This window comes from Lutra lutra, chromosome 13 (assembly GCF_902655055.1).
Source record: "Lutra lutra chromosome 13, mLutLut1.2, whole genome shotgun sequence".
Taxonomy (NCBI): Eukaryota; Metazoa; Chordata; class Mammalia; order Carnivora; family Mustelidae; genus Lutra; species Lutra lutra.
The window spans coordinates 36,643,316-36,667,300 of record NC_062290.1 but is presented as its reverse complement, the minus strand read 5'-3'; positions in this window follow the sequence as shown (position 1 = coordinate 36,667,300).

Sequence of the window (23,985 nt, the reverse complement as noted above, 5' to 3'; positions counted from 1 at the left end):
GCCTCAAATTGTGTGAGTTTTGCCACTGGGTATTCTTTCATTTGGTTTTGTGTCTATTTGTCATATCCCCATTTTAGGGAAATTTTGTTTTTTTAAATATTTTCTTCCTTTTTGGTATTGAGAGATGTTCTTGGCTCACCTTCTTTATTTCCAGACATGGTATTACAATCAACAAATTTTCCAAAGAGCTTTGGTTCCTTTTATTGGAGGATAGTATTTGAAACCAGGATTTGGGTGTTGAGCTTGCTGCTAAATATTTGTGTATGTATTCATCTGTATTTATATTAAGCTGAACATGAGTTTATACTGATGTCTCTATTTCTAATATATTACCCCATGGATTATTCTGGCCTCTTGCTGCTGCTTATCTATAAATTTCCACCCCAAGAGTGAGATACCTGCCTGATAACTATTCTCCATCCAATTAATTAACTATCAAGTATAGCACATGTTTGTAGTTCTTTTGCCTTCAATCTTAGAGACTATACTCATTTCCATATTATTTAGGTCAACACCCCTGGCCCTTACTCCCTCCAAAAAAGTTGTTTCCTGCATTTGTATTCTTTAGTCACAGTCTACACTCTATCCCAGTGTTCCATAACTTTCTAAATTTTAATTTTTTTAAAAATTTTGGAATTATAAGTTTAGTTTCACTCTGCGCTGTGAAGTTCCATGGATATTGACAACCGCATATTGTCATATCTACCATTACAGTGGGATAAAGAAAAGTTTTGCTTGTCTTAAAATACCATATGCTTCACCTACTCAAACCCCCTCCCTCTCAACAGAAGCCCTGATAACCACTATAACCACTAATGTGTTCACCATCTCTGTTGCTTTGCCTGTCTTCTTTCATACTGGTTTCTGTCACTTGGCAATATGCGTTCATGCACGTTTTTTATGGCTTGATATCTCATTCTTTTTTATGGTAGAAGTTTTCCATTGTATGGATATACCACAGTTTGCTTATCAACTCACCTACTGAAGGATATCTTGGTTGCTTCAGTTTTGAGCAGTTATAAATAAAACTGCTATAAACATTTTTGAAGATTATATATGGAAATATGTTCTCAAATCAGCTCTAAGAATGTGATAGTTAGATTATATGGTAAGATTTAGTTTAGCTTTGTGCAAAACTGTCAAATGGTCTTCCAAAGTGGATGGATTATTTTAAATTACCACCATCACTGAGTGAGAGTTCTCATTGTTCTGAATCTTCACTAGCAATTGATGATTGTCAGTTTTTTGGATTTTTGTCATTTTGATAGGTATGTAGGATACCTAATTATTGTTTTAATTCGCCTTGCTCTAATGGAAAATACCAAGAATATTTTCATATGCTTATTTGACATCTATTTGTCTTCCTTAGCGAGTTATCTGTTCAGACCTTCACCTGTGTTTTGAATGACTTTTTTTTCCTACTGTTGAATTTTAAGACTTCTTTTTATTTTGGTACAAGTCCTTGATCAGATATGTGTTCGATACATATTTTCTGGCTAATCTTTTCATTATTTCATTATTTTTTAATTTTTTTTAATTTTTTTATTTTTTATTTTTTTTTTAAAGATTTTATTTATTTTATTTGACAGACAGAGATCACAAGTAGGTAGAGAGGCAGGCAGAGAGAGAGGAAGGGAAGCAGGCTCCCTGCTGAGCAGAGAGCCCGATGCGGGACTCAATCCCAGGACCCTGAGATCATGACCTGAGCCGAAGGCAGCGGCTTAACCCACTGAGCCACCCAGGCGCCCATCATTATTTTTTTAAAGATTTTATTTGAGAGAGAGAGAGAAAGAGAGAGAGAAATAAGGATCAAGGAGGAATGGTAGAGGGAGAAGCAGACTCCCTGCTGAGCAGGGAGCCTGATACGAGACTCCATTCCAGGACCCTGGGATCATGACCCGATCTGAAGGCAGAAGCTTAACCGACAGAGCCACCCAGGCACCCTAATCTTTTCAGTCTTTTAACATCATCTTTCATAGTAATAATTTAGCTTCAATGAAATCCAAATTGTTGGTTTTGTTTTTAATGGATCTTGCTTTTTGGTCTTATATCTAAAAATTCATCACCAAATCCACATCAATTTTTTCCAATGTTTTCTTCTGGATGTTTTACACTTATATTTAGGCCTACAATCCTTTTTGACTTAATTTTTTTTTTAAACTTGTGATTTCTATGTCTAGTTTTTGTCTCTCTCTCTCTCTCTCTCTCTCTTTGCATATACATTCAAATGTTCCAGAATCACTTGCTGAACACATAACCTTTTTTCCATTGAAGTGCCTTACCGCTTCGTCTTTATCCATAATGTGCCTTTTTTCTTTTTTCTTTTTTTTTTTTACTAATACCCTCCTTTTTTTTTCTTTTTTTAATTTTTTTTTTTTTTTTAATCTGACAGACAGAGATCACAAGGAGGCAGAGAGGCAGGCAGAGGGAGAGAGGGAAGCAGAGCCCGATATGGGGCTCGATCCCAGGACCCTGGGGTCATGACCTGAGCGGAAGGCAGAGGCTTTAACCCACTGAGCCACCCAGGCACCCCTTAATACCCTCCTTTCTTGGTTATTGTAGTATTATAGTATATCTTTAAATCAGGTTGGGCAAGTCATCCAATTTTTATCTTCTTCAGTACTTTATTGGCTATTCTGTATCTTTTGCCTTTTTGTGTAAATTTTAGAATCAAGTTGTTGATATATATAAAATACCTTGCTAAAATTTTTTGAAATATTTTTTTTCTTTCTAAGATTTTTATTGGAATTGTAATAATTCTATAGATCATGTTAAGAGTAATTGACATCTGGCAATATTAATTCTTCTGATTCATAAACATGGAACGTCTCTACATTTATTTGGATTTTCTTTGATTTATTTTGTCAGAGCTTGCAATTTTCCACATAGAGGATCTGTGAATCTTTCAATTTGTGACTATGTTTTTAATTTGTTGTGTTATTATAAATGGCTTTTTTTTTTAACAATTGAAGTTCCAATTATTTATTGCTGGTATATAGTAGAACGACTGATTTTTGCATATCGACCATGTATCTTCTGACTTCCTTACTCACTCCTTAATTCCAGGAATTTTTTTTCTTCCAGATTTTCATTTAATTCCAGTTAGTTAACATACAGTGTAATATTAGTTTCAGATGTGGAATTTAGTGCTTTATCACTTACATACAACACCCACTGCTCATCTTAACAAATGTCCTCCTTAATAGCCATCACCCATCTAATCCATCCCCCACCCACCTTCTTCCATCAACCTTTAGTTTGTTCTCTGTAGTTAAGAGTCCATTTCCTGATTGGCCCCTCTTTTTCCCTGTTATGTTCATCTACTTTGTTTCTTAAATTCCACTTATGAAAAAAAAACAAACATATATTTGTCTTTTCTCTGACTGATTTATTTCACTTAGCATAATATACTCTAGCTCCAACCACATCACAAATGCATGATTTCATTATTTTTTATGGTGAGTAATATTCCATTGTGTGTGTGTGTGTGTGTGTGTGTGTGTATTTTTATTTTTCCCACATCTTGTTTATCCACTCCTCAGTTGATGACCATTTGGGCTCTTTCCATAATTTGGCTATTGTTGATAGTGCTACTACAAACATCGGGGTATAAGTATCCCTTCTTATCAGTATTTTTGTATCCTTTGAATAGATAAAAAAGAGTGCAATTGCTGGGTCATAGAGTGATTCTATTTTTAACTTTTCAAGAATCTCTATACTGTTTTCCACAGTGGCTGTAGCAGTTTGAATTTCCACCAACAGGGGCGCCTGGGTGGCTCAGTGGGTTAAGCCGCTGCCTTCGGCTCAGGTCATGATCTCGGAGTCCTGGGATCGAGTCCCGCATCGGGCTCTCTGCTCAGCAGGGAGCCTGCTTCCTCCTGTCTCTCTGCCTGCCTCTCTGCCTGCTTGTGATCTCTCTCTGTCAAATAAATAAATAAAATCTTTAAAAAAAAAAATGAATTTCCACCAACAATGTGAGAAGTTTCCCCATTCTCTGCATCCTCACCGACATCTCTTGTTTCCTGTGTTAATTTTAGCCATTCTGACAGGTGTGAGATGATATCTTAGTATAGTTTTGATTTGTATTTCCCTGATGATGAATGTTGTTTACCATCTTTTCATGTATCTGTTAGCCATCTGGATGGCTTCTTTGGAAAAATGTCATTCATATCTTGTGCTCATTTTTAATTGGATTATTTGGATTTTTTTTTTTGATGTTGAATTTTATAAGTTCTTTATATATTTTGCATACTAACCCTTTATCAGATATGTCATTTGCAAATATCTTCTCCCATTTCATAAGTTGCCTTTTATTTTTTTTTGATTGGTTCTTTCACTGTGCAGAAGTTTTTTATTATGACGAAGTCCCAATAGTGTATTTTTATTTTGGTGTTTCTTTCCTCAGTAGACATGCCTACTAAGACGTTGTTATGACTGATGTCAAAGAGGTTATTACCTGTGTTCTTCTCTAGGATTTGGATGGTGTCCCATATCACATTAAAGTCTTTTATCCATTTTGAATTTATTTTTGTGTATGATGTAAGAAAGCAGTCCAGTTTCATTCTTTTGCATGTGCTGTCTAGTTTTCCCAACAGCATTTGTTAAAAAGACGGTCTTTTTTCCGCTAGACATTCTTTTCTGCTTTGTCAAAGATTAGTTAACAATATAGCTGTTGGTCCATTTCTGGGTTTTCTATTCTCTTCCCTTGACCTATGTGTCTTTTTCTGTGCCAGTACCATACTGTCTTGATCACTACAATTTTGTAATATTACTTGAAGTCTGAAATTGTGATGCTGCCAGCTTTGCTTTTCTTTTTTAAGGTTGCTTTGCTTAGTTATGGTCTTTTGTGGTTCCATACAAGGTTTAGGGTTGTTGGTTCTAGCTTTGTGGAAAATGCTGTTGGTATTTTGATGTGGATTGCATTAAATGTGTAGAATTCTTTGAGTAGCATAGACAATTTAACAATATTTGTTCTTTCAAATCCATGAGCATGAAATGTTTTTCCAAATTTTGGTATTATCTTTATTTCATCACTGATTTATAATTCTCAGAATACAGATTTTTCACTTCTTTGGTTAGGTTTAATATGTCTTGATTCAAGATTCAAGTCTGGGAATCTGAATATGAACAATAATCAGGGTGTCTGAGGGACATATTTTGAGAAAGTACCTGTTAAGGACTAAATAGCGTTCCCCCTGGTTAGGGTTAACCTTGCTGGTTAATCCTAACATCCAATGTGGCTATTATTGGAGTGAGGACCTTTAAAGAAATAATGAAGATTAAATTTGGTCACAAGGGTGGGATATGATTTGATAGGACTGGTGTCCTTATTAGAAGACACACTAGGGTGCATGTGCACAGGGGAAAGACAATGTGAGGACATAGCGAGAAATTGGCCATCAACAAGCCAAAGAGAAGGTCCTTACGAGAAATCAAACCTAACAATACCTTGATCTTGAACTTCTAATCTCCAGACCTGTGTGAAAAAAAGACTTCTGCTATTTAATACCAAGCCCATGGTATTTTTAATACAGAATCTTAGTGGACCATCATACTATGTGACTATTATATGCTAAATAATTTTAATATAAATATGCTGAACACTAACTATGTAGAATTTATTCCTTTATAAAGCACATAATTTTGTGGACATTATTTATTTCAAAATAGGAAAAATTGAAACCAAAAAGATACTGAAACATCTCAGCTTGTTCATTTCTCGAGAGACATCAAATATCAAGGAATATGGCTCCTGATTCTTTTTTTTTTAATTTTATTTATTTATTTGACAGACAGAGATCACAAGCAGGCAGAGAGGCAGGCAGAGAGAGAGGGGGAAGCAGGCTCCCCGCTGAGCAGAGAGTCCTATGCGGGGCTCGATCCCAGGACCCTGAGATCATGACCTGAGCCGAAGGCAGAGGCTTTAACCCACTGAGCCACCCAGGTGCCCCATGACTCTTGATTATCACTTTTTTTGTTTTTGTTTCTGTCTTCCTCTTTCTTTCTCTCTCTGAAACAGAAAACAAGAGTAGAGTCATTATCTGTTAGAAATACCACTATTTAAAAAAAATTAATTAGGAAACCAATAGCTTCTTTTATTGGGGTCAAAGGCTGAGTCTCAGTGGATGATTAGTTTGAGTGCTAATCCAGTCACCTACTCACCTGCCAGATTTTCATACTATAAATCTGAATATCTGCATCAGAATTTGTGAAAGAAGGGAAAACATCATTCTCAAGAGAAAGCCTGGGAGCAACTCCACTAGAAACATTCATAACTGACAAATGGTCAGGGAGCTTGGAATTGGTATGTGGAGAAGAAAATCCAATTCCAATAGGGAGGTTGGCATAATAGAGAAACACAAACCAGAAAATAGCTAATGTTCACAGCATTACATTTTGCAGGTGCTCACACTCTTAGAATTGGCAATTGAATATCACAAAGGCAGTGTCTCTTGTTTGTACTCTGTTGGCGACAGGCCTCACCAATCTTGTTGCTTTTTCACAGTCTGGTGTTCTCCCCATTGGGTTACCATCTCAAGTCTGGCTATAGCCAGGTCAGGGCAGATGTCTTATCTCCTTTCTCTGTTGGATAGGTGGAAGTCATACAATGTTCACAGGGTTAAGCAGAACAACAAAAGCAATTTTGTGAAGAGATCAAGGGTCTAAATTTGGGATGATAGAACAAAATCAAGCTGCCAAATCTAAATGGCTCAATGGGAACTGGCAGCCAAAACAAAACAAAACCACACACACACACACACACACACACACACACACACACACACACACACTGTTTCTGATGAGCAAAGATTACACTGATAAACTGGTTAATATAGTAGAAATAATCTGAATCTGACAGAGTAAAGGCAGATCAAAAATTCACAAGATACTTTTGATTTCAGTTACCTCTTCTTTTTGGATATGCTGAGTGTATTTTAGGGGATCAAAAATACAAAACCAGCATGTATGTTAAAACAAAAATACAAAAAAGGGAGAGCATGTTTTTGTGCTCATTCTTCTTGGCATTTCATGCTGTTTCCACTGTTAATGCTCTTCCCTTCCGCTCCAACTTGGTAATAAAAATGCTTGTTCAATCCTGGTGGAATTAATAGGCACACTGTTAGAAGGTGCATTAACAACACTTGTAGTTACATTACTTTACAAGCATTGGCGAGAGGAGTTCAAAAAAGTAAAAGAAGGTGGCTTGGATGGTTAAAAATAGTCACTTCTGTTTTATTTTTTGACTCTGTAGAGTCTGTAGCATGTGAGATATACTCTCAATATTATGTAGATGAAATTAAATAGTTGTTATGTAAGAGTATACGGAATGTGTGACAGACTAATCCAGAGGACTAGAGAATACGTTAAATATCATTTATGTTCTGTATTTTTGTTTATCATATTATTATTTATAGAATATTTCAGGATGGATTATCTTTCATGTTAGTCATCTTGAAGGCAGTCAAGATAGGGCTGACTATTTCCCTTTGCATGGTGAGACAGCTAAAGTTTGGAAAGGTAAATGTTTTCCAGTACCTTTTCTACTTCCAATCTGCAAGTGGCAGACTTGGAACTTAAACTGAGTATCAGTTCTTCTCATTCCTTGTTTGGTATGCTTTTTCTGAAATCTGGTTGCCTTACTCATAAAGCAGAAACAGCTCTATAAATTGATAGTGTTCTTGGAAAGTATTATGAATTTCAATAGATCATTTCAATCCATTCCTGGTTACCAGAGCTAGAAGATCTAGAGCAAAGAAACACAAGATGACATCATAAATACAGAAGGAAAAAGTCTGAATTGTGATCCAGTTTTTACTGAAGTTACTTACACCAAAAAGCCCAAGAACCAGTTGACTACCATCTATTTCCAACTCTATGTTCAGTAGCTTGAAATTGGTAACTTGCAATTGGTCATGTTGGGCATATCAGAGAAATAAGGTATGCTATGTACAATCAGGGCCCCCCCCTTTTTTTTAAATCTAGAAGGATAGTTAAGTAATATTTATTAGCACATTTGGGGGTGAGGTGGGGATATGAGTAATGAGTAGTAGAAAATTATGATCTTGGTGCGCCTGGGTGGCTCAGCAGGTTAAAGCCTCTGTCTTCCGCTCAGGTCACGATGCCAGGGTCCCGTGATCAAGCCCCACATTGGGCTTTCTGCTCTGCAGGAAGCCTGCTTCCCCCTCTGTCTCTGTCTGCTTCTCTGTCTACTTGTGATCTCTGTCTGTCAAATAAATAAATAAATATTAAAAAAAAAAAAAGAAAATCATGATCTTTGGAGTAAAAGGTCTTTGGTTTGAGTTCTGCCTCTGCCATTAGAAAATAGAGTGACTGGCCAAATTACTTATTTTCTCTGAGTCTCCATTCCCTACAAGGTACAGGCAACTAATAACTTCCTTGCAGAGCGTTAGGATTAATGATTATTCATGGAAGTGCTGACCTAGGAAAAGCAGTCAATTTTGGGTGTTATTATTAGGATTATTAGAAACTTCACTGGTTTTTCCTTTCGTGACAAGTTTCCACGTGAGTAAATGTAAACTCATGTTGCTATTCTGTGGAAGATGTATGACACTGGAGAAAATATTTTTTTTTAAATGGGAAAAAATGAGAAAATCCATTAGGCTCTTTAGAAGCAGGTACCATTATAATTCTAGCTATTTATTGTTACTACACAATACAACAGAATATAAAAACCAGCTAAGAGAGAGCTACTTTTGCCAAATTGAAGTAACAGGAGGTAAATGGTACTGCTCTCCTCCAAAGGATCTGTGGATTTAGAAATTGGTTGGAAGCATAGGGTTTTGGTTATTTTGTTTCATATGATTCACAGCGCCAAGCACTGCAGTACTAATTTTATCCTGGGGCATCCTTTCAATACTTGCTTGGAGAGAATTGTACCACCAGCCGAGTCCTCGTAAGCACTGCCAAATATCCAAGTTTCTTTTTTCTGTTTGGAGAGGAACACACTCTAAAGAGCATCTATGAAGCCTAAGCTACTTTTTTTTTTTCTACCTCTTTCTCCAGGATGACAACCCAACCCTTGTATCAAAGTAAGAATTTAGGTTAGGGGTGAGATTTCCATAAGAAGCTTCTTATCCCAACAGTCAGGGACTCGAGGAACATGACACAGTACAAATATTATGAAATCTTCAATATACAAGACTGTAAACAGAGTAGTGCTGATGATGCTGAGGTGAAACAAGTACATAATAACAAAACATCAAAAACTAGGTCAGTAGAAATGCCAAGGAGCTTAACTGTTCTGGGTATCTCAGACTAGGGGAAAGTGCCCTTTCTGGTTCTTCAGGAACATTGCATTGAAGAAATTTAAAAGAAATGTCAATGTGTGGTAATACCATATAGAAAATATTCCAGAGGAAGTCTTCCCACTGGAGCATGATTTCATGTTGAAAATAACAGCTTTTGATGTACCCCATTTTCAGCTTATTCTAGGAAAAATATAAAGCAGGTCAAAGTGAGTCATATAGATGATTATATATTTATTACAAGGTTTTGAAACCTTGTAATAAAAGTATAATTAATGGTTTTGATTAATGAAATGGTTAAAGGGTCCCTCCTCAAAAGAAAATGAACTATAGAACCTTGTTTGTGAATCAGGAAATAATTGAAATAGATGTTAAATTTGCTATTGCTTCTTTGTATCCAAATGGATAAGCAGATCTACAGGACAGAGGTTCAGTTTCTGAAATATAAGGTTATATTGGTAACAAAGCTTTGTTGTCTCCTTTTTAGAGCTGTGCCCAAATCATTGGATGATTTTGAGAAGAAGGAATATCATCCAGAATTGGAAAAAGACCAAGAGTTCACACAATGACCACTTGTGTTCCTGGAAACAAATATTTCACTTTACGTTCCAGGAGAAATGATACTTTGCTAGGAGATATTAGCGTCAGGAAGCTTGAATACTTTTGCATGAGTAATTATTTACATGCAATCTCCGAAATAATGCCTTCTGGGAATTTGCATTTACTTCATTTGCTTTATGATACTAGTAACATGAAAAGACTCTGAATAGTAAAAAATTGGTCTGAAATATAGACCATTCTTCCCAGTCTGCCAAATGGAATTGGTCATGATAAAATTCCTTTATTCTCTTAATCAGTGACAAGTGCTCTTTTTCTCAGGTTTTCAAAGAAAATACTTAAGGAAAAAAAAATCACCGGCCCACTTCATTGTTTGTAACTTGGTTGGATTTCACAATCCTTCTACCTGCACCTTTGAGTTCTTCCACATGTTGGGGGGAACTGGAGGTCTGCCTTTATAACTACAGCAATCTGTAAATTCTTTAAATGGATATTTCCTGTCAGGCCTTGGGGATTCAAATGTATCAGACCAAAAACTTGATTTTATTTGTAATGAAAGTGGTAGAGCACTATAACAAAAATCAAATGGTCTAGTGGTGCAAGCAAATAAAATAGGACTTCTCCCAGGAAAAAAAGCCTAATGGAGTTCTTGCTTCAAGCATGAAAAGTAAAGCCATCTGACTATGACAAAGCTGCATGGTATTTTGTTTTCTGTTGAAAATTCCAACTTTTATAGGGCTGGTGGCCAATGACAGAAAACAACCATAGATCCACTATGCAACTCTGCACCAGTTACCTTGGATTAGAGTTGTGTTCTCAGGCAATAAATATGTGCAAACTGGAAATGATGAGTTTCTGGATCCCTGCAAAGCACCCTCTGCCCCCCCTCCTTTTTAAAATTCAAACCACAGCAGAATATTAGGCAGAGGAATTCATTTGAAAATTTAGAGGAGCAGTACAGCATTCTAAGGAAGGCATATTATCATGTATGTTTGGAAACATCTTTTTATACCTAATTGGATTTCTCTGGTTCTTAATTAAATGTTACAATTCAAGTCAGCTATTGGCTGTATGAACTCTAAGTTTGAAGGAAGTAATTGTAGAGGTATAATTTCAGTTTAGCACTCTGCTTTATTTTTATTTTTTTTTAAAGATTTTTATTTATTTATTTGACAGAGAGATCACAAGTAGGCAGAGAGGCAGTCAGAGAGAGAGGAGGAAGCAGGCTCCCTGCCGAGCAGAGAGCCCGATGCGGGGCTCGATTCCAGGACTCTGAGATCATGACCCGAGCGGAAGGCAGCGGCTTAACCCACTGAGCCACCCAGGCGCCCCAGCACTCTGCTTTAATATGTAGGACACTGACCTAGACCATGAAATAGCAGATCAAGCTTTTTGTCTCATGGTTTTGTGGACTAACTGCTTAATGTCTTCGAAGCTCATTTCCTCTTTTATGAGACAGAAGATGATCTGGGAATAATAAGATCGAACCTACTCTGAGCTTCTTGGAGAGAGTCAACCTTGTGGAATTTCTGATGAGGGTGTTATTAAAATTAAAAAAAAAAAAAAAAAAAGGAAGGAAGGAAGGTAAGAAAAAACTATCATTGACCACAATTCTTTGACTGAAATGAGTCTGAAGTCATTAGGAAAAAAAAAAAAAAAACAAGTATCAAAGATAAATACATTTTTCCCTCTTCAGAGACATGAGAGAATAGGAAGGCTAGACTTATAGTTTTTGTCACTTTTGAGGTAAGCTGGGTTTTGAAATACCTATCATTCAAATTCAGCAAACTTCTATTATAATCAAAGTTAAAACACCCTGTTGGGCACAAAGGTGATACATTAGTAAAGCAAGATCCATCCTCTCAAAAAACTCACAATAGAGTCAGTGATAAATATTTAGACAGCTCATTGTTCTAAAAGGCAGAATTAGATAAAAACTAATTCTGATGAGGATGAACAAACAGAAAATTTAAAAAAAAAGTATTTTAAATTATATGTTAAAGACTTAAAGATCTAAGTGAAAAATAAGGGCGGTACATTCACTAAAGCTGAGAGAAATATCTTATAAAAAATCTAGAAAACAAGGTTAATGGAACAAATTTGATATGTTTTTATATTATCCCTATGGACAGCTATGAAGGGATATTTTAGTCCTAAGATTGGCTAATAGTAGATCTTTTGGAGTTTTGTAAGTTGAGGACTATGGGCTGTAAGCTGGAGATTTTGAGTTTCTGTGTGTTTGTGTGTATGTATGTGTGTGTGGTATTGCTACTCATGCTTTCTCTCAACTGGATGGTATCTCTAGATTATAAGAAATATAGAATACTTTCTAGGCACCTTCCAACCTCATGTGCAATATTTGAAGTTATATCACTTTTAGACCATAATTTTCCTAATTTCTTATATTTATAATCAAGTGTGGTGGGGTTCAAAGCATGCTACCCTCAAATATGGCATTTTGGCTTATTAGTTATTTTAAACTGAAGGAATTTGAGAAATGAAGATGCAGAAAAGACTCTGACCCCTCCCTTCTCCCCTGAAGCCAGTCATTAGACCTTTTGGTGCTCTCTCCATACCTGGAGGAAAGGAACATCCTTCTTTCCAAAGACAAAAGACACAAATTAGAATCCAAATGTGGACAGGCCTTGCTAAGTTTCTGCCAGTTTACTACTCTTTGCTAATACTCTTGTCCTATCATGTTTTTCTATAACTTTCCATAATTCATTAAGCCTAAATTAAAACAAAAAATCAGGATTAACTTTTTTTGAGTCTTCATTTCCTTATGTTGCAAAAAGTTAAATTAATTTTTATGCTTTTCTCTTGTTAATCTGTCTTTTTAAAGTCTAATTACAGGATCTTATTTACAGGACCTAATTTACAGGATCTGGAAAATATAAGAGGGTAGTAGGAATATACATATATATATAATTTTTTTTTTCTTACCTATACATGTATATGATGTTCACTTGTCTGGTGTTAGAATTTAGTCTTTGTTTTATTAAGTAAGCAGTTTTCTGCTACACTACCTCTACTAGGTCTCTTCAGTTCAAAGATATGAAAATCAAGACTGAAGGATATTAAATGACCTGTCAATATTTACCAAACTAGTTAGTAATAGACCTGGATGTAACCACTCCCCAAATTCCTGTTTTGTTTTCCGTATTTTTTTTTTCTTTCCTATAGTAGGGGGAAAAAAAAACCCAAAAAAAAAATTTTCTCTCTAACCTTCTAAGTTCTTGACTAAGACTTCTTCTACAATGAAATTAACAGATTAATAAGAGAAAAGCAACCCAAAACTTAGTTACATGTATACCTCTTGTTTATATGGAAGATAGTCAGGAAAACTGAGTAACTCCATGATAGGGTCCAAGCCACTACCTTAAAGACAGAAGATGTCTGGGGGAACCAGTAACAGGAGGTTTTCAGACATCCCATAATAGGCAAGTGTTTGTCATCAAATCCTTGCCTCCTTCAATGATAAGTGTTTCTAGAGATTTAGCCATAATCCTTTTACTACAGAGATGGAGACATTCTTAAAGTGGAAATTTCTCTTATAAATGTAAATGTCCCTTACAAAAGGATAACTTGGTTTCCAGAGTTTCTCCTGTATCTGCTCTTTCCTAAAAATAACCACTCTAAAATAATCTTTATGGCAAAGAGTCATATTGATAAGGCAGGAAATTCTGCTCCCTTTCACTACTACACTGTACTGATCCCTTCTGTTCAATAGAAGCTTTAAAGACATAAACCTAATTTAGTATTGGCAACTATTATTAAGTGGAACACATTTCTTAAAAGAAAAAATGAGAAATACAATTTTTGCCTCTGCTGTTGACAGGTTCAGTTTTTTGTAACTTGAGTACCTATGTCAGTATGAATTGGTTAAAACTATGACAGAAGTGGAACACTTGAATTTTGCTGAATTTACTTTTTTTTTTTTTCAGACATTGACCTTATTACATACAATAATGCATTAGGGTATTTCTTTCATTTGCTACAACTTACTGGCTTTATGTGGTAGATTTCTACTGTCCATTTAGAAGACTTTCTCTGCCCTGTAGATAATCTGCAAATGATACTTAGTTGCTACATTAAAATTTCAGGATACTGCATGGGATTCCAGTTTCACAAGTGTTCCTCACGTTCATTCTTACAATAATAAAATGCTCAGATAGTTCCTACAAAAAAAATATATATTTTGTCTCTCTAATTCATGTTTCCTCAGTATTAACTGATTAACTGAGGTTTAAAAAAATGGGAATTTTGAGTTCAGATGACTCAGAAATTCCAAGATGAAAGGTGTTTAGTTATACTTAGTGTTAGAACTTAGGTGGACTAAACTGGCAGGAAAAAAAAATTATATAAAAGACTTTGAAACGAGAAAAAAAAATACTAAGTGTCTTGCCTTGGGTACCATTCCCAAAGTGACCATGGCTAATACATAACCCTGATAAGAAAACGGATGATAGAAAACTGATAATAATACAGATATTCCGTAGAAAAGCACATGAATTGTGCTTAATGGAATGCAATTGATTATTGCCCAGTGGATAGAGTAGCCTTGCATCTTTTGTAAACTGATTTCACAATTTGTTATTGCCTAGAAATGTATAGTTATTTGAATTCGCTTTTGGGCTGTTACAAAATCTTACCAGTCTTCTCATTAGTGACTTAAATAAATGAACACATGATTATTTAAAATTGTGTAAGCATCATGATTTCACCATTTTTTTTTTTTTCAAAAAATCCTTTTAACAGTATAAATCAGTGCTTCCAAATTCTGGTGTGCGTTACAGTCCACTGGAGGGCTTGTTAATACACGGATCATTGGGCCCCATTTCCGGAGTTTCAGATTCAGTATTATGGGGTGGACCTCCAGAAGGGGAAAAAAGAAAGTGCCAGGTGATACTGATGCTGCTGGTCCAGGGACTATATTGTCTGAACCACTGCTATAAATCAAGTCATAGTGACCCAGGCTGATGATTCCAATCCCAAGAAACTTCAATTTTACCTATGCAGAAAGATATTTATTCTAAAACCTAATCTGCAGCCCTAAACTATTTTCAGGTCCCTATGTGAAAACAATGTTTCTAGCTCTTTCATTTTTCCCCCTACGGCTGGATAAATCAGCCTCTTAAATCTCCTGATTTGGGCATTAGAACTAGTGGCAGCTTCTATTAAGTAATGTGATGGGGAATAGGAAGGTATCATAGAAGACAATAGAAGATTCACTCTAGACCAATTATGTAGTTAATTACTCTAGTGTGTGAATTTAGCCTTCAAAGCAATCTCATTCGGGCTGAGGAAAAAGCTACCACAGACAATTATGGGATGTGTGTGATGTTAGAAACGGGAAGACAAAGCTATTGTTGGAAGAACCCTATAAATGCTGAGTAGTGTAATCTGAAATAAACATAAACGGGACTGGGTTTTCCCTGAGCTGTAGTCTTCCTTGCATAATAGGTCCTTTCCACTCTAATTTCTATGATTCATTTGCTCATTGGGACAAGTTATATATTTTTCTGCTCCCCCCCTTTGCTATTGCAGGATATGCATTATTCTTCCCTATTGTGAATATGGAATTCAATATGCATTTTCTTTGTCAGACAGGAAGGCAGCAGTGGAGAGTAGTTTAGATGAACAAACATCTTTCTCTTATTTAAGTCAAAAGGAAATCCTTATACTCCTAGATGAACACAATATACCCCACCCAAAGATGTGACTATTGTTTTCCTTTTGTATTCTCACTCTCCCTAGAAAAAGAGAAAAGGGAAAAAAAGAAAAAAGAAAAAAAAAAAAAGTATAAGCAAGCCCTGCCATTGCTATGCTGATAATGGGAAAAATATAGACAAAACTTTCAAATACTTGAAGTTGGCTTTTTAAAAAGCCTTTTGTTAACCTATAAAACATAAGGTAAATTAAATCTAATTTGCATGCAATTTGTCATGTATTTAGAGATTGGTGGTAATTAAGAAATGCAATTTGTTTTTTAATACTGTATTTCTCTTTTATGTACATTAAAAAATGCTTCAACACATTTCTGTTATATTCATGAGATTACAATGGTGCACTCTAGTGGACAAACTCAACACTTGACATTACACACTAAATATCTGTAAGGGTTTGATAATTTTACACACATGAACTAACCTTATTTAATTCAGTAATGGCACTTGGAGGAAGTAGAAGACAATGTATTAGTTTAGGGGGAGAGAGTTTGTTGATGGGACAATGTCTGAGTCAATTTGGATTTAGAAAGCAGTTTTCTGGGGTGCCTGAATGGTTCTTGTTGATTAGGATCTGTCTTCAGCTCAGGTCAGGATCTCTGGGTCCTTGGGCTCCTGCTCAATAGAGAGCATCTGCCCTACCCCCCACTTGTGCATGCTCACACCTGTGTGTGCTCTTTTTCTCTCAAATATAAATAAAATCTTTAAAAAGATAGAACGTCATTTTTTTTCTTCCCTTCCTTTTCTTTTATTCCCATTTTCATTTTCTTTTAACCAATAAATTCTCAATTCAACATTATAGAGCAAATATAATGTTGGGGCTTAAAAGCTGAGGACATAAATGAAATGTGCTATTATCATAAATTTCAGCGTTATTTTAAGAGGCTTTCAGTTTGGTGGAGAAAGCTATTTTAGCAAAACCATTATGCAGTGATACCTCTTCATATTCTTTGCATGTGAGTTATCAAACAAATTGAATACCAGAAGCATCTAACAGAAATTCATGAAGACTATTTAAATGGCTGATACTCAACACTAATATTAAAAAGAGTAAAAATATCTTAGTCTTAAATGGTTTTCTCAATGCAGTGATATTTTGAGACTAAGATGTTTGTCTGTATATTCTAAATTATCTGTTAAAATGCATATTTTGAGTCCTCTAAAGTAATTTTCATATTATCTACATTATTGTAAAATATCCACAGGTTAAGTTTTATTTTACTTGGGGTTTTTTTTTCTTTTTTTTTTTTTAAGACTTATTTATTTCAGAGAGAGAGCAAAAGAGAGTGTGGAAGGCAGAGGGAGGGAAGTAGAGTGAGTGGGAGAGAAAATGTCAAGCAGACTCCCAGCTGAGCATGGAGCCCAATGTGGGCTTGATCTTAGGACCCTGAGATGATGACCTAAGCCAAAAATCAAGAATTGGACACTTAACTGACTGAGTCACCCAGGCACCCCTACATTTCTAAAGTATTAACTTAGAGACTTTAACAGATTTTTTTTAATGTTTATGATACTTATAAATTGTACATAATTGGGAAAACATTAATTTGTTTACCTCAAATCTAATATATTTATGACTAAAATATTAGGAAAAAATACAGCAAAAAGAAAAGGTTACAATCTGTGTCAAACACTAAACACCCAAAATCCTTACTTCAAAGTAAGATTGTACTTTTATGAATAAAACCTTTTTATCTTGAACACCCATCAATTAAGGGATTTATCAAATAATTGATTATTATTTTTTTTTAAAGATTTTATTTATTTATTTGACAGACAGAGATCACAAGTAGGCAGAGAGGCAGACAGATAGAGAGGGGGAAGCAGGCTCCCTGCAGAGCACAGAGCCCGATGTGGGGCTCGATCCCAGGACACTGGGACCATGACCTGAGCCGAAGGCAGAGGCTTTAACCTACTGAGCCACCCAGGTGCCCCAAATAATTGATTATTAATTAAGAAGAGCTATCTAAGAAACAAGCTATACCATTAGTTACTTTGCATATTATTGAGGTAATGGTTAGTGATGTGAAAAAGTTGGGGTTCAGAGACAAAGGCCAAGAAAGAATTCTCGAGACATTTTCAGTGTAAAAAGTTGTTTTATTATCCCAGGGGACAGGACAGGAAAGAGCTGCTCTGAGGTTGTGAGGAGCAATTGATTATATACTTTAGCGTTGGGGAGGTGAAGACACAGCCAGCTTCCAAAAGGCCTTTTGTATGTTAAAAAAACTTACAGGATCCTGGAGGTCTGGCTATTGTCAACCCAAGGTTGTTTTTACCTCTAGCAAGACATTAAGTTTAACTTTGGAAGTTCCTGGAGGAAGGTCATAATCTGCCTACCTCAAGTATTTGCCAGATGGGCTGCTGGTTATAAGGAAATTTAATTTTATCTACATTTCTTCAGCTTTGTTCTCCACATCAGTTAGTACAAACAACCGCTTCGCCACAATGGGATGGCCCAAGAGCCGCCCGTGATGGTAACTCTGCCTCTTAGAAGTAAGTTCTCTTAAACTTACCACACGTTTGGTATGCAGGTCCTTGAAGAGAAAGCCCAAGAGTATTCCTCAACGTGGAAGTTATGAATATTGGCAAGCTATGGAACATGAGCATGTGAAGGATATTTCTATCTAACCCTTTATTCTAGTTCAGGCTCACTCTTGAGACTCAATTGGCCCTAGCATAATCATAATTTTGAACTTACTCCTTCAGGACAAACACAATGCCATTAGCAAGATAAATGAGATGGAAGGAGTTGCTTCTACTCATTCTCTCTGATTCACTTAAAAGAATTTTGTTAAATTCAACTGAGGATGTACATATATATCTATTCAAAATAAATGAAACTTATTTTATTATTTGCTTATAAAATAGTCCTTCTGTATATATGGGAGATACTCAGAAAACTGAGCAACTCTCTAAAATGGCTCAAGGCAGCACCTTGAATATCATCACCTGCTAAAGATAGAAGATACTGGAAACAGAAGCCAGGCACTAGAGGCTAGCAGAAGGCTATCAAGGGTAAAGATGAAGGATGTTATGCAGGTGTAGATCAGAGCCTTCTCCACTGATAAGAGTTTCTAAAGATTTAGTCATCTTCCTCTTCCTGGTACAGAGGGAGATACTCTTAAAATGGAAATTTCCCGTATAAATATAAATGTGTTTTATAAAAGGTTAACTTCTACTTGGTTTTCAGAATTTGTCTGCTCTCTTTAAAAATAACCAGCTCAAAATAATCCTTATGCCAAAATAATCCTTATGCTTATTTTGGTATGGCAAATTCTCTTCCCCTGCAACAATGTCTAACCTCTTAATAAGATTGTATACCTTTAGTTCTGAGTCACTGGAATTTATTTAGAAGTAGCATCCTGAATTGCATGGGCTTTTATGGGGCGTAAGATCTATCTGGAAAGCCCAGTGTTCTTTTAGGAAGGAACATAAAGGATGATTCCATGGTACCCATTGGATCCATTTTCCTTTTCACCATGAAGCATCGAATAGCTGGAAACAATGATTAAAGGCTTCTTCTATAGTGGAGGCCTTCTGGTGGCCCTTCAATTATATATAAATGTTTGAGGGTTCTAGAATTTCTTTAAAAAGTTCTGTCAACAGACTGTTATAATCTTTTATTTTATCATTTTTTTTTTTTTCCAATCCTCCAGTCTTATCCTCTAGAAGTCCCTGGTCATGTGCCAAATCGTTTGTCTTTCCCTGGTAGTCAATGTAGAGTCTAACCACAAACCATATCTCTTTTCAAGCAAAATAGAACACAAGATGTAGCACTTTAAATGTTATACTTTTGCAGGACTGTTTCTCTTCTTTCCTGTTTTTAGGACCGCACAAGAGGGAGTATGATTATGCGGAAATTCACTTCAGATGTTACAGCTAAAGTCTTGCTTGTTTTCCATTCCTTGGTTGGCTTTTCATCCCTTCAACTTCTTTGTAACTATTCCCTACATTTAAAGTCCTCTGTCAAATGGTCTATAATGCTCTCTATGTTCTGTCGGCTCTCTCCAATGGGATGGGGGCCCCCAAATATGGATCCATCCAATTGGGTAGAAGCTGGTGGCACGGGCAGTGAAAGAACAAAGAACTCACCCAAGTGTAACAAAAGAAGTCGAAGTTTATTGAATATACTGCAGGGTAGCTGCCAGTAGGATAGAGAGGGAGAGACTGTGGATTGAGGTAGGTGTTGGGAGTGGGGTGCTGTGGTTAGAAGGCAGAGTGAGAGGGTATGGGAACATTCAGAATTTTTCCTTTTTTGGTAACTGTGTACTGGTGTAAGTAACTCATTGGTCAGCTAGGACTTATGGATATTTTCAGGTGGGTCGCCTAATGGGCTTCTTGTATTTAGTTCCATTTGCCTTGTTCTGCTTTCCATTGCTCAAGCCTGCCGCGTTAAAGCTGCCTCAACCTGTTCCTGACCAGACCCAGAATAATCTAGTAGGGCACCCAGTTATTTAGCACATCTGTGGCTAATGCTTGATGTTGGTGTAAATGTGTGTGGCAGGTTCCTCATGATAAGGATTTTTGTGTTCCCTTAGTGCCCTGGTTCTTGGTTGTACTGCTTCAAAGAATAGGAATAAAGATGTAGAGCAGAGGAAGGGTGTGGGCCTCAAAACAAAGTTTATCGAATAAGAATATACAGTCTTTGTAAAGGGAGGGGCCCGAGTGGGTTTCCCCTATTGTTTCTAACTTTAGGGATTTTTATGAGCTCTTTTGCGCAACTTTCTTAAGTAATCAGGGGGTGCTGAATCATGCCCATCAGGGTTTTGGTTAGGTACCTGTCTACCTGTTAAGCTAATGTCCACATGCTGATGGTCTTTTTTTTCTGACATCTGGTGGGGGATAAGTCTTAACTGCCCCTTATCTGTGATACTGACAAATGTTTTTCTGGTTATTTTAGGATGTTCTGTGGAACTCATTACTGCAAAGGCTGCAAAGCAGAATGTCAGTGCTGTCCTAAGCTCTAAAACAGGATGTCAGCGCTGTTTTATTTCAGCTGTCCTTACTCCGTATTTTCTTGGTGGGATCCTGGCCCTGACTACCTAACTGTCCAATCTAACACTTATAATTATTGTAAAGCTTTCTAGATCTTTCTGACTCAAACCACAGCATCTCAGAAATTTAAGAAACTTTTTTTTTTTTTAAGATTTTATTTATTTATTTGACAGAGAGAGATCACAAGCAGGCAGAGAGGCAGGTAGAGAGAGAGGAGGAAGCAGGCTCCCTGCTGAGCAGAGAGCCCGATGCGGGGCTCGATCCCAGGACCCTGAGATCATGACCTTAACCCACTGAGCCACCCAGGCGCCCCAGAAATTTAAGAAACTTTAAGAGGTTCATCGAAGTAATATATCTGGGGATAGAAGGAGCTAGGAACCAGCTCTCCTGACTTCCGATTGAGTGTCCTTTTATTTCTTTATGTCTTTTCTGCTTATGCTTGTAATTCTCCATCTAATACAAATTCACTTATTTTTATAACCAGAAATGATAATCCCACAGTGAATACATAAAATTTTCAAGGTTCAACAACTTATAAATTTTAAGACATTGTCTGTAAAGCACTGCTTCAGTGCACTAAATAATACTCAAGTGGCTTGAAAGAGTTAATTCAGCTTGCAAAAGACCTTAATTTATTCCCAAGACATAGCCCATACACAGGGAGAATATGGCTCATTAAATCCCTTTCAAAGACTCCCGATAGAGAAGTGTGTTTTTGGATCAATATTATGTTCCTGTGGACTTAACGAATCACAATTACTCTTGGGAGGAGGCTAGCGTTTCCTTCTGGGTGTGGAACTCTTTTCAAAGATGGATGTTGCAGCTACGGTTATTCATAATTTTGTTTAAGAAAAAAAACAAACAAACTAAGAATTAGGTAATCCTTTATTCATTTGTTTGTTTTATTTCCAGCAGCTAATAAAAGAGGTTATCCTTTTGTAGGTGTTTTGTTTGGTTGACACTCTTTTCACCAGCAAACTTCAGCTAGCCAGATTCTTTATTAGAAACATTGTACTTCGTAACATACTCATAAGAAGTATTTCTCAGAGGTCAGAAACTAAAACATTAAGAACAAGCTTGCTGCACTAGGTGATTCTTTCCCCAAATCCTATACATACTGCCATACCTAATTTATATGATGAGGCAATAAAACAGTATCTACACATTGTCAGACAATTGGATGAAACCTTAGAAGTCATGATGGTTCTTCCATAGAACATAGTGAAGTGATTAAGAATGAGGACCCTGAAATCAGTTTCCTGCATTTAAATCCTGGTGTCGACACTTACTGGATTTGCGGCTCCATGCACCTTACTTTAAGTCTCCTACTCTGTTTCCTTATCTGTTTACTGGAGCAAAAACACTTTCTTCCTCATTAGAACATAGATGACAGAATGAAATTAAATGAAAGAGTATATATGTGAAAGTCTGATACTAATAATGCATATTGGCTGTAATTATTACATGGATATTTGCAAACATCTCCATTATTTTAAAATAGGCAGGAAGAACTTCATTAACGTAGTTGACAAATTTTATTATAATCCCATTCTAAATATTTTATTTATTTATTTATTTATTCACTGTAGGTTCCATGCCCAACATGGGGCTTGAACTTACAACCCTAAGATGAAGAGTCATACACTCTACTAATGGAGCCAGCCAGGCACCCCATCATAACCACATTTTTAAGGGCAAAATTTGCATATCTTTATAGATTACAAAATCTACATGGGCAGAGACACATAAAAATATATCTGCCAGCATCCATTGGCTATCTCTACAAATTATAATTACAAATATTATCTATAAGGTCGAGGGGTAGGGATAGTGTGGCTAGGTTATGGACATTGGGGAGGGTTTGTGCAATGGTGAGTGCTATGAAATGTGTGAGCCTGATGATTCACAGATCTGTACCCCTGGGACAAATAATATATTATATGTAAATTTTTAAAAAATTAAAAAAAACAAATATTATGTATAGATTATTAAGCAGAGCAGTATTTGTGTGATTATGAAAGGGTTCAGGACAGTCCCCCTCTCCAGAATGTGCCAATTTACCATGTAGATTATTTTGAGTTGAAGGTACCTGAGACCCTATGGGCTCAGGAGAAACTTTTGCCCCTGCCTTAACTATGTAAAAGAATCTAAATTGGGGGTCTTCTTTCCCAGAATAAGGATTATTAGCAGAGATACATTTTATCTGAGTGACCCATCTGTCTAGTAAGGCAAACATCTATTTACCAAACATTGGCTCATCTTATTTGCCCTTTTAAGTGCATTCCATTCCTTGGAAATCCCAGACCCCTACCTTCTTATCTTTAGAGTGACATATATACCTCATTGTGCCTGTCTTTGGAATTTCCATGTCTGTGTGGATCCCTTTGCCTATCAAATTTGTCTTTCTCCTGTTAATCTGTCTCATGTCAATTTAATTCTCGATCTACCTTTGAGGGGACAGAAATTCTTGCTCTCAGACAATTACTATATGTATCCATCAAGATTTCCTCTCCCTGATGACTATTGGGAATTTTCTGTAATAGTTCTCCTGACTAGTTTTAAATGGGAATAGGCTGGGAAAAGGTTTATATTTTTTTAGTTTAGTAAACCAAGGAGTTATTCACATCTACATTATTTTTAGCTATTTGAAATTTGTTCCGTGTTTATTATGAAGGCAGAAATTATAACAGCATTTCATTATATTTTCTGGGTCTTCCACTAAGTTCATAAATTAGAATGGCAAACTGTGTATTCTATGATGACTAAAATATATGAAATACTACCTAAAAATCTCAATGAGCTATTAACAAAAAACTCAATTGTTGCTCATTTAAAGGATCATTATTTCTAGATAGAAAAAGTAATCTCTATGGGTTAAAAACATATTCTCCCTATATTCACCCACTGAGAACATTCACAGTCATACACCATGAAATATTCAAACACCTGACCGAAAGCATCAGGTAGTTCCCCTCATTTCTGAAACCCATGGCATACCATGAGAAGGGAGAATAAGCTACCAAGGATCAAAGGGAAGGCTGATGGCCGAAGAATGATACTGGGCTTCTTTGCTTCCTCATTTGTACAGCTACAAGATTAAATACCAAACAACCTTTAAGGGTAATTGTATATTTGAAAGTGATTTCAGCTCTGTTTGTTAACAACAAATCATTCATTTTAAGAACACATATGTAAATCAATTATGTTTGAGTTTCATGTAGTTTGTTTCCTTATGTTTTGCTTGGATAATCATCTTAAGAATCAAACAATGTTTTTTTTATCTATTTTCCTCATGATAAAATTTGTTAATATACTATCAACCTTTACTCATTAAGCACATTATACACATTTTACATTAGTGTAAAATTTAGTTATGTGGAAATTATCTGTAAAGCATTAAAATGTAATCTGAAAAAACAAAGTATATTGTAACCTTCAGA